The 12,146-nt window shown below is 41.2% G+C and overlaps 1 long non-coding RNA gene across 1 annotated transcript in view; it reads left to right on the forward strand.

The window, feature by feature from the left end:
- LOC134807491 (uncharacterized) overlaps positions 1–12,146 on the forward strand; it is a 54,924-nt gene that overhangs the window by 29,413 nt on the left and 13,365 nt on the right. Inside the window, exon 2 of the long non-coding RNA XR_010148089.1 lies at positions 11,645–11,799. This is a non-coding gene — a long non-coding RNA (uncharacterized LOC134807491). The remainder of the gene's footprint in view (positions 1–11,644; positions 11,800–12,146) is intronic.

Here is a 12,146-nt window from a genome sequence, read left to right on the forward strand (position 1 = left end):
AGCAGCAGGAAGGAGTCATGCCTGAAACAGCCTCCCAGCCGAGGCTCTGTGGGCTAAAGGAGGAGGACAATGGCTGGTGAGGGGGAGACAGATTTGTGCTATTTAACAAAATGTTTGCAAAACAATGATCTAGTAAATACACTGGAAACTTACAAAATTATGTTCCTCTCCTGATCATTGTAGGGATTTTAGGGTTTTTTTTTAATAGTTAAAATTTTATTAGGAAACAGGAATATTCAGAAAAGACTGAAAAAAATCACAAGATATTATGAAGAATTAATTAGGAAAAAGCCTAGCGAGAAGGCTGTAACATAACAGACATACAGTGGACCCGGGAACAACTTGGGTTTGAATGTGTGGGACCACTTAGACGCAGATTTTCTTCCACCTCTGCCACTCCTGGAACAAGACCAACTCCTTCCTCCTCCTCCTCCTCCTCCTTAGCCTGCTCAACATGAAGACAAGGATGAAGATCTTTCTGATGATTTCTTCCATTTAATAAATAGTAAATATATTCCCTTTTTCTGATTTTTAAAATAATATTTTCTTTCTCTTGCTTATCTTATTGTAAGAATTCAGTATATACTACTTATAGCATACAAAATGTGTGTTGTTTATGTTATCAGTAAGACTTCCCGTCAACAGTAGGCTATTAGTAGTCAAGTTTTGGGGGAGTCAAGTTATCTGTGGATTTTCAAGGGCTCAGGGGGTCAGTGCCCCGAATCCCCATGTTGTTAAAGGCTCAATTATGATTTATTTCATGGCATCAGTAGTCAATCTCTTGATACTTCTAGTTTTCTCAAAGCCACCTTTTATGTTCATCATTGTTCAATTTATTTCCCAGCAAATATGTAAGTTTTTTATTGCCATATATAAAGTTACAGTGCATCTCCTGTGTTCTGTCTTATCCTTCATCCCCCTAAATGCTGCTTTAAATGGCAGGCCAGGGTGTAGGGCGTTTGATGTTCTCTGAGTTAGCATGAGTTCTGAGCTGTAAGTAAATCATAAATGTACTACGTAATTCATGAATTATTTATTTTTGCTTGTGCTTTCTATAGAACACTATGTATCAAAATCAAATTCAAAGTACTTTAATCTTAGGTGATTTCAGATCATTAAAATAACTGGCTATCCAGCCTTGCAGGAAAGTTTTTTTTTTTTTAAATCTATGTCTCCATAAAGGTTCTGACCAGCTAGAAGAAGTAGCAGTCTTCCCCACATTTACTTATGCCACAGAGGTGATGGATCAGCCACAGAGAACACGAGGAGCTTAAAGAAATCGAGTCCTGGTCAGGCGTAGTGGCTCACGTCTATAATCCCAGCACTTTGGGAGGCCGAGGCAGGCGGATCACCTGAGGTCAGGAGTTCAAGACCAGCCTGGACATCATGGTGAAACCTCGTCTCTACTAAAAATACAAAAATTAGCTGGGTGTGGTGGCACACACGTGTAATCCCAGCTACTTGGGAGGCTGAGGCAGGAGAATCGCTTGAACCCAGGAGTCAGAGGTTGCAGTGAGCCGAGATCACATCACTGCACTCCAGCCTGTGTGACAGAGCGAGATTCCTTCTAAAAAATAAAAATAAGGGAAAATGTTCTCCTGCTCTCTGGGTTCCGTTAACACCTGACTTTTTTAAACTTTAATTTCAAAAAATTGACATAAAATGTTATGTACTTATATACAGCTTTAAATCAGTTTCTCTCTTCTCTGATACCCTAGGAAACAATAACTCCTGCTGTGGTAGCATTTTCTAATAGACCTTGCTGCGTGTAAAGAAGTGAAAGTTGACCCAGAATTAAAGACTCCTGTCTTCTTTACCACCTTCTCTTTCTCTCTTGCTTTCTAAGTTGTTTCTAAAGGTAAAGATCCTAGAGAGGCCTGATAAACAGAGAACTCCAGTAAGACCCACCTATGCTTTATAGGAACAGGTTCTCATATCCTCTCTGATGTTTGTCCCTTGGTGGGTTTGTGTTGCAATGTACCTGCTGTTCTGTAGGTGGGAGTCTGTGGGTAGGGGGTACCCTAAGGTCTGGAGGATCGGGAAAATGTGGAGGTGAGATAGGAGTTACCCCAGGCAGCCTGGATTAACGCTGCAGACACAGAGACCTCAAACTTTTCATTCATTCATTTATTCATTCTGTTTACTGATGGACCACCTGTTACATGCTGAGAATTGTGCTCAGCTCTGAGGGGTACAAAAAAGAAAGACCTGGTCCTCTGCTTTAAGGACCAATATTGTCGGAAAATGGACATGCAAATGAACAATCACACATTAAATGCATTTTTATAAAGGAAATCTATACATGAAAGCAAGGATCTAGAAATCCTTCATTCTGTTCAGTCATTGTTTTTGTATCGTGGGGAAGGGGAGGAATTGGTATGAAATTTTATTTTCAGAGGAGGCAAATTGTAGCCAGAAACACACCAGGATTCTAGTCCCAGGGCAAGATACTCTACTCTTTGGTCTCCAATTTCCTCATCCTAACATGATGGCATTGACCAACGCACTTCTGGGGTCATGGTCAGGAAGGAGGGAAGTTAGCCAAACTGACTGAGTCCTTGGCCTGAGTCCTAACCCTGGCCTTTTATTGGGCCTCAGTTTGTCCATCTTTCCTGGACCACCATTCTCTGACTGTTAAATGGGAAGAATATCTACCTCTCAGGATTGATGGGGGATAAAGAAGGAATGTATGTTCTCTTTCCTCCTTCTCCTTTTCATTCTTACCTATGATTCTATGCATATGCTACTCCATCATTACGTTTCATGACTCAGAATTGTATACATTTCAGAACAGTAACGTGGTGCACATACTGCATTTAAAATAGCATACCCAACTGTGTCTGCACCCCATAATCAAAACTTTTATATTTTAGTATCAAAGCATATAAATATTCAATTAGATGGGATAAGTAAATGTCTTAGGTAACCTCATGTCATTTTAGGTAAGATTTTGCCACCACGTGTTTTTTTGCAAACTCATAAGAAATTTTTTTTTGACAGCTCTTTTGATTTTGATAAAGAATTATGGACTTCTAATAACAATTTGGTTCATAAAATAATTTTGCGGGAGAAATAACTCTTTCATTTATGTTTACTTCCAAATGGATGGCTTCCGGTTAATCACTCTTGGCCCTCCCTTTGTAGCCCTGCACACAGCCTGTGAGAAGGGCATGAGGAGGACGGTGATTACCCAGATTGGCAACCTTGACAAAAAATAAACCAGGCATGTTCCCCTCAGCTTCACCGACTTTACTCTTGGAAGGAAATTGGTCATTGGCTCTGCTGTGACTCTCTGCCTAATTTAGTTACAAATCCCTATTCGTGCCTCAGATTTTATTATTACTGGTAATAACAATCATTATATTTATGTCTCTTTCGGTCACCCTTTGTTTTATTTCTCAGTTAAGAACTCAGATGAGAAGAGGCCTGACTCCTCAGAAAATAATTTGGTCCTTGAGCAATTTCATTGTCCACTCAGCATTTAACTGAGCAAATAAAACAGTGGAATTTTGATTGAAAGAAATATTGTATACCTGTAGAGAGGATTTTGGTGACTTTGGGGCTTGGACTTGGGTGTGTGAGCAGGGCCTTCAATTGTGGCCCTTTGTAATGGTTTGTGTTAGGCCAGGCAAGTTAGTACAGCTGTGCATTTCACCATGGCAGGCAGGACAAGGAGGGAAAGAAGGAGGGAAGGAAGGAAAAGAGGAAGGGAGGAAGAAGGGAAGGGAGGGAGGAAGGGAGGGAGAGAAGAAGGGATATAATTCATATAGTACCTAGTATTAGAATAGGAGTTTTCTCATTATCAGAAGTAAAAACTTTCAAAATAATATAAAACAACCACTACCTCATAAAGGGTAAACAAATGAACATCCTCAGCTGTCTTTAGATACAGCTAACTGATCTCAACCTGGAAGTTATGGTGTTGATACTGGCAGTCTCACCCTTAGAGCTGGACCAACAGGGCCTTGACTCAAAGTGTCCTAGAATTTGGAACTTCTTCCTTGAATTTTTAGTTTACCTCTGGTGATTGGGGCCAGCCAGAGCTGGCAGTGACATCTGGATGGGGTACAGCGAACCTGGACCAGACTCATACCTATGGGGACATGTGGAACGCTCTTGCCTGGCCTGTATGCCAGAAGGGCGGCTTGGCCAGCAGATGTTTCTTTAACAGGATCACATGAGATTGGTCCACCAGAATGATGCTGACATGCTGATTTGGAGTGGCTCCAATTGTTAATATAGACAAGAGCTCTGCAAAAAAAAAAAATATTTGTGTAGTTCCACACACAATTACGGTCACCTGCCTAGTGGTTCTGTTCTTCCATGATTCTATTATTTCCAAGAAAGAAGACACAGGAAAGTCTGCACATTCAGCCAAGGAAGGAATTATTGAAATAAAGGTACCACATTTCACAGAGGACATTAAAGGACTGAAAGTATATCTCAAATTTGGAGCAAAAAGAATTCTGAAATTTCACAGGGAAAGTATTACCGGAGTTGTAGAGTACATCTGAGATCAATCTTGGCCAGACTGTGACTGATTTGGAGAGCAACTTGAGAGACAAATTGCAAAATTTCCCTAACAATGGAAACTTAGGACTCTGGTTGACTGAATAAAACTATGGTCTCAATGAGTAGGAAGTGGGAGAAATAGAAGACAGAATAAAGAAAAAAGAGTTTAAAAATCAGTAACTAGTAGGGAACAAATATGTCATTGTTCTGGGAAGATGTGCTATCAGGAAGGGTAGGAAGTGGAAATTGGGGGCTTCAGTGGTTTTGTTACAAGTAGACGAACAGCCCTGGACCCAAGACCTCTCCATAGCGTCTCTGCCTGTGAGGAGAGCACAGCCTACAGGGGCTCCCAAGTTTCAGAGGCGGGTGGCTTGTTGGAAACAGAAATGCCAGGGTCCCAGTGCCTCAGTCCTGATTGATAGAATTCTCAGGGGCCCAGTAACCTGCCTTTAAACAAGCTCTCCAGCTGATTCTGATACAGATGGTCTATGGACCACACGCAGAGAACACAGGCTTAAATTAGGATTCTTTTGTAATGATTACAATAAACACATGTTGCAAATGCAAACACAAGCACTTTCTCTGGTCACAAGGTTAAATTCCAGGCCCCTGCAGAGTCTGCCTTTGGGCCCCACCCACCACTCTCTGCCCAGGCCTGCAACCTAAAGTCTCAACCCTCCTCTTTGATGGGTCCCCAACACCTCAAGCTGCCTGGTTGGTAACAAAGCCTGTGTTTGGGTGGAAAGGCTATTTTTTCTCATGCTTTTCTAGAACACTATGGTTTTTTTTTTTTTTTTCCACCAAGGAAGCGTAGGAAATACATGAAATGTCTTGGTTCACAAAGGCAGAAAATACCAGAAAGTTGACCAGCACTTGAGTATAAGCAGCAGCTTCATTTTTGTACATACACTGCAAAAGATGTTTTAAAAATACCTCCCCCAAGCAGTCAAAATGTCATTCCTCATATACCAGTGTTTGCCTATAACAAACTAAAATGATTATGAAAAGTCCTATAATAATTTTCCTATCATCCTTCCTTTCATCCCTTGTCTTGAATGTGGAGGCATCCCAGGAAAAGGGAACGGTAGTATCAACTGCTCCATGGAGATGGAAAAGCTTTGAGATGGAAGAGTCAGGGGGAAATAATGGTATAGAAGCAGTTTACTGTTGTCATCCATAGAAGATGCTATAGGGATACTGGAGATGAGAAATGAAATTGGGTGAGGCTTGAACATGAGTCAAGCTTTGTATTTACCTTGGTAGTGACAGGAAAACACTGGCAGTTTTTAAGGAGTCATATGACATGATCAGAGCTGAGCTTTCAAAAAAATTAACCTGGCAAGATATGGAAATGGGATGGACAGAATGAGAGAGTGATTGAGATGGGACAGGAAAGCAAGAGGTCATCGCAGTAATCCAGGTGAGGGGCTATGAAGGCTGTGATGGAGAATTGGTGGTGGCCGTGGATGGTAGGAAAGACTGTGAAGGAAATTAGGGAGTGGCTCCTACAGGGCTTAGACCTGCAACGATGTGAGACAAGAGAGATTTCTGAGGGTCAAGCCTCGCTGACTGGGGAGATCATAATGCCATTGCAGAAATGGGAAATAGTGGAAGAGGAGCTAGTTGAAGATTGACACATTGTAAACTTGAAGTTCAACTTGATATCTGGATTTGCAACTAGATAGCCGTGTCAGGATAGAGGAAGGACCTAGAGATAAAGGGCAAAGTTGCCTATTTCCATTGCTTAGACTGTCCCTTAGTGGAGATCTCAGAAGGTTAGGGGAGGAGAGAGGGGCTGGGCTGTGCCAATAGAGACAGAGAACTGGAGAGTAGAGGGAGGCAGATAATGTGGTTCAGGCCAGATACAAAATCTGAAAAGAACTGGGTTTGAAGAATTTTCTGGTTTACCTGGGACTTTTACCATTTTCTCTAGTACTCTCTTGAGCACTAGGCCACCATATCTTTCCCAGGACCTTTCAAGGTTCCCATCCCATGAACTTTTCTCAAAAACAGGAAGGTGTGCACTTGAGAGCCATGTAAATATCCTGAAATATTCTAGATTTGGAGAGACACTTTAGACTTGGCTGACTTGGGCAGCATTTCTTAATCCTTGATGGTCTCAGTTTTGTAGAAAGAAAGAAAGGGAAGGAAGGGAGGGAGGGAGGGATGGAGGAGGAAAGAAGAAAAAGAGGAAGAAGGAGAGAGAAAGAAAGGAAATTAAGAGCCACTTCGTAGGGTTTTGTGTGGGTGTGTGTGCACACATGTGTGTGCGTGTGTGTGCAGAGGAGAAAGGAGATAATACATAATAAAGCATCCATACAGTGACTTGTAAATATTAAGCCTTCAACAATTATTAGTTTCCTTTTCCTCTGCCCTGCATGTGTCAATAGCAATTCCCAGTAGAAATGGGAAACTCTCGGTAGACCAGCACCGAGCTAGAGTGTGAGGGTCTGCTTTCCAGCCCTGTGCCAGCTATTGAGTAGGTTATGACCTTGGGCTAGTTCCTCAGCTAGGGCCTTCTGTCTCAGTTTGCACACCACTAAAATAAGAGAGCTGGCCTAGATTAGTGTTTGCTAATTTCTACCACCAAGTAATTAAAAAAAAAAAAGTATATATTTAAGGTGTACAACATGATGTCTTGACAAACATACATAATGAAATGGTCACTACAGTCAAGAAGCAAATTAGCATATTCATCATCTCACATAGTTACTTTTTTAGTGTGGGTGGCAAAAGTACATAAGGTCTACTTTCAGTGAATTTTCAGTATAAAATACAATTCTGTTAACTATAGGATAGTTATGTTATACACTAGATCTCCAGATTTCTTCATCCTACATAACTAACTTTTTACCCTTTGACTTCTGTCTCTTCATCTCCCCACCCCTGTTCTATTCTGTTTCTATGCATTTGAGCTTTGTTTTTCTTTTTAGATTGCACATAAATGAGATCATATAGTACTTTTCTTTCCATGTCTGGCTTATTTCACTTAGCATAACGTCCTCTAGGTTCAACCATGTCACAAACGGCAAGATCTCTCTTTTTTAAGGCTGAATCATATTCCGTTATAGACATGTACCATAAATTCTTTATCTATTCATTCATCAATGGACACTTAGGTTGTTTCCATATCTTGGTTATTGTTTCCAGATCTTGGATATTGTGAATTATGCTGCAATAAATTATGCTGCATAATTATAATGCATAAACATGGGGGTGGTAATTTCATTTCCTTTGGTTATGCACCCATAGATAGATTGCTGGATATATGGTATTTCTATTTTTAGCTTTGAGGAGCCTCTGTTCTGTTTTCCATATTGATTATACTAATTTACATTCCCACCAACCATGTACAAAGGTCTCCTTTTCTCCACACTCTTGCCAAAAATTGCCTCATCTTTTTGATAATAACCATTTTAAACAGGTGTGAAATGACATTGCACTGTGGTTTTGATTTGTATATCCTTGATGATTAGTGATGTTACCACCAAGAAATGCTTTTATCCTTTCTCATACTTGCTATCTTTTGAAAGAATTTTTTTTAATCAACCAGAAGTTGTTAAGTAACTGATTCATTTCTTATGTGATCCCCAGTGTTACTAAACTGGATTAATATAACTATTGCCCAAAGAAGCTTGTACAGACTTTATATAAGAAAATATGCAACAGCTATTAGAGGCTTAAACTAAGAAAAACAGCATGCGGACACTATTATAACCATATTGGAATGTGAAATTCTAGGTTGAACACCACTAGACAAGTTAGTCTTAAGGTTCCCTCTAACACTCTCTGAACCCATAAGGTAGTATAGAGTTTCTACTGTATGCCTTTTGGAGGATTCAGTAATTTTTTTTGCCTTTAAAGGTAGCAATTCAATGTAGTTAGGAAGATAAAGCTATGACAGGAAGTAGAGACCTATTAAGCACTAAACTGAGCATCAGAATATTTAATACAATAAGCAATCAGAAAAGAGATTTAGTGTGGGCCGAGGTAGTCAGACTCCATCAATGTTGAGAAGAGATAGACTTTCTCTGGTTCTTTAATGACAATTACATTTTAAATAACCTGAAAGGGCAAATGAGGGCATTCAAGGATTGGATAAGAGAAGGACTTTATCATAGGATGCAAGGAAGAGAAGCCAACAGAAGAGAATGAATGCTCTAATTTTTCCTATCTTTTTTTCCCAAGAAAAAAAAGTGTCTATTTCTTCGCCTGTACTTCTGGACTCAGAGGATAAAACCCAAAGTGTTTTGTGATTTAAGTCATTCTTTCCTCTCTAGTTTCATTTCCAGCCACACCCTCTCCCAAACTCCATACTCCAGTCATCTCAGAAGATGGTACCTGATCCACCAAGTTTCTCAAGCCCCAAACCCTAAGCGTCTTCTTGATTCCTTCCTTCCCCTGCCTCTCCTCTTCTCCTCACCAGCCAATCTTCCAAAGACACCTGTAGACTACATCTCTAAATTTCCACATTGTCCTTATAAAGTGCAAATCCTATTGCCACTTCTCTGCTTAAAATATTTAATGGCTCTTCATAAGCTACAGAATAAAGTCAAAACCTCTTATGGTGCCATAGCAGACTCTTGATTATCTAGTCCCTGATTACTTTTCTAATCTCATCTCCATTGGTTTCCTTCCTCCAAGGCTTGATGGAATGTGTACGACTTCAACTGCTAGAGAAATCATCGGAGGCAGCAAGACTAAGTATTAGAGGATAAGAGCTTAAATTAAGGCAATAGGAATGGGGATAGTAATAAGGATATGGATTTGAGAAATATTGAGTAGAACAGAGACAACTTAGTGACTAGTTAAATGTAAGGATAAAAAGAGGCAAAGCAGGGATGATGATGATGACAACAATGATGGCAATAAGTAAATGACACCAAACATTTTTCTGTGCAGTTACAACATATAAAGCTTTGTTTTTGAGTGTTTAGGTGTGTTAACACATTAAAATTTCAAAACGATCCTATGGGATAGAAGCTGTATTTATCCACATTTTACATATAGGAAAACTGAGGCACATAAGTTTAATAGCTTGTCGAAATGCACACTGGGTACTTTCATACAGTCTAGCTTTAAAACCATGCATGATTAAGCACAAAACAGCCTCCTTTGCCTTGTCAAACTGATTGCCATCTCCTGAACATGCCATACTCCTTTGAAACCGTTGTCTTCCCATTCCTTCTGTGTGAAATGCTCTTATCCCTTCCTTTGAACGGAAACCTTCTTTACGACACATCAAATGTTACCTCCTCTGGGAAGTCCTCTCTGTGCCTTCCTCCAGCAGAGTTCTTTACCCCCTGTTCTGTTTATATTATGCCATTTGCATGGTTCTATTGGGGAATATATTATACTATGTGCAGATTGGGGACATATAATACACTATGTGCCCATTACTTCTTAGCACATCTATTCCCACCCATGAACTAGACTATGAGCTCTAAAAAGGACAGAATCTGTGTCTCATTTATCTCTCAAGCCCCAGGATCTAGCATATTTCCTGAGCTATAGGAGGTACTCAATGCTTATTGAATGAATGAATGGGTGAATAAATGAATAAAAATATGGCTGGGCACAGTGGTTTACACTCGTAATCCCAGCACTTTGGGAGGCCAAAGAGGGTGGATCACTTGTGGACAGGAGTTCAAGACCAGCCTGACCAACATAGTGAAACTCCATCTCTACTAAAAATACAAAAAAATTAGCCAGGCGTGGTGGTGCACACCTGTAGTCTCAGCTACTCAGGAGGCTGAGGCATGAGAATTGCTTGAACCCAGGAAGTGGAGGTTGCAGTGAGCCAAGATCGCACCACTGCACTCCAGCCTGTAGAGCAACAGAGCAAGACTGTCTCAAAAAAATGAATAAAAATATGGAGGTGGGAATTATCCACTCTGCCATGTTACTAATGGTGATGATGTGAGCTCTTAATGCAGGATTGAGACAGATGAAAATCAGTGGAGGACCAGAAGAATCAAGTGGACAGGTTAGAGATAAACTTGAGACTGGCATGACTGAAGAGGTTAGCAAAATGACACCCAGAATAGCCAAGTAGGGGATGTCAAAAGTCTGAGGATGTAACTGTGGAAGATAGATGCAACAGGAACGTCTTAAGATCAGATCTGAAAGGAGTAACAAACAGATGTTACTCTTATTTCTGGGCACTGGTTTCAACAATTCCCCTGCCATTAAATTCCTGGAATATGGCTGCTGTTGACTTATTCCCCTTTTCCTAGAATTTCAGAAAGTATGTGAATTGCAGAATAGACACCATTACCAAAGAGTTTTCTGGAAAAGAAAACAACATTTGCAAGTAGCATGCAACAAAGATCAAGTCAATGTTTTTGTAGAAGCCAAAATTGCTTGAACCCCAAAATGTTATCTGAATACTTATCCCATTCACATGGCTGATCTTTACCCTCCATGTCTCCTCACCCACCATTTATGGAGGGACCTCCCCTGTGTGCTTGGTTGCTGGACTTATTTTGTAATCTGCTTCTTAGAGATCCCAGCCTTCTAATAAAGGGAATGGGTTGGCTTCTTTTCTCTCCATGTGTCAATATAATCTTCCTTTGTCTTTACACATTTTTATGTGCTGGCTGGAGAGCCACTTTGGTTTTTTGTTTTTTCTTTTGGTTTGTTTGTTGTTTGTTTTCTGAGACAGGGTCTAGCTCTGTCACCCAAGCTGGAATGCAGTGGTGCAATCATGGCTTACTGCGGCCTCAACCTCATGGGTGTCAGGCCTCTGAGCCCAAGCCTGCACATATACATCCAGAGGGCCTGAAGCAAGTGAAGAATCACAAAAGAAGTGAAAATGGCTGGTTCCTGCCTTAACTGATGACATTCCACCATTGTGATTTGTTCCTGCCCCACCTTAACTGAGTGATTAACCTTGTGAAATTCCTTCTCCTGGCTCAGAAGCTCCCCCACTGAGCACCTTGTGACCCCCGCCCCTGACCAATAAGAGAACAACCCCCTTTGACTGTAATTTTCCACTACCCACCCAAATCCTATAAAACAGCCCCACCCCTATCTCCCCTCACTCTCTTTTTGGACTCAGCCCACCTGCACCCAGGTGAAATAAACAGCCTCGTTGCTCACACAAAGCCTGTTTGGTGGTCTCTTTACACAGACATGCGTGACATTTGGTGCTGAAGACCCGGGTCAGAGAGACTCCTTTGGGGGACCAGTCCCCTGTCCTTGCCCTCACTCCGTGAGGAGACCCACCTACGACCTCAGGTCCTCAGACCAACCAGCTCAAGGAACATCTCACCAATTTCAAATCGGGTAAGCGGTCTTTTCACTTTTCTCCAGCCTCTCTCACTACCCTTCAATCTTCCTCTCTTGCTACCCTTCAATCTCCCTGTCCTTCCAATTCCAGTTCTTTTTCTTCTCTAGTAGAGACAAGGAGACACATTTTATCCGTGGACCCAAAACTCTAGCGCCAGTCATGGACTTGGGAAGACAGTCTTCCCTTGGTGTTTAATCACTGCGGGGATGCCTGCCTGATTATTCACCCACAATCCATTGGTGTCTGATCACCGCAGGGACGCCTGCCTTGGTCTTTCACCCACATTCCCTTGGTGGCAAGTCAGTCACGGGGACGTTTGCTTTGGCTGCTCACCCACATTGCA

Source organism: Pan troglodytes, chromosome 10 (assembly GCF_028858775.2).
Source record: "Pan troglodytes isolate AG18354 chromosome 10, NHGRI_mPanTro3-v2.0_pri, whole genome shotgun sequence".
Classification (NCBI taxonomy): domain Eukaryota; kingdom Metazoa; phylum Chordata; class Mammalia; order Primates; family Hominidae; genus Pan; species Pan troglodytes.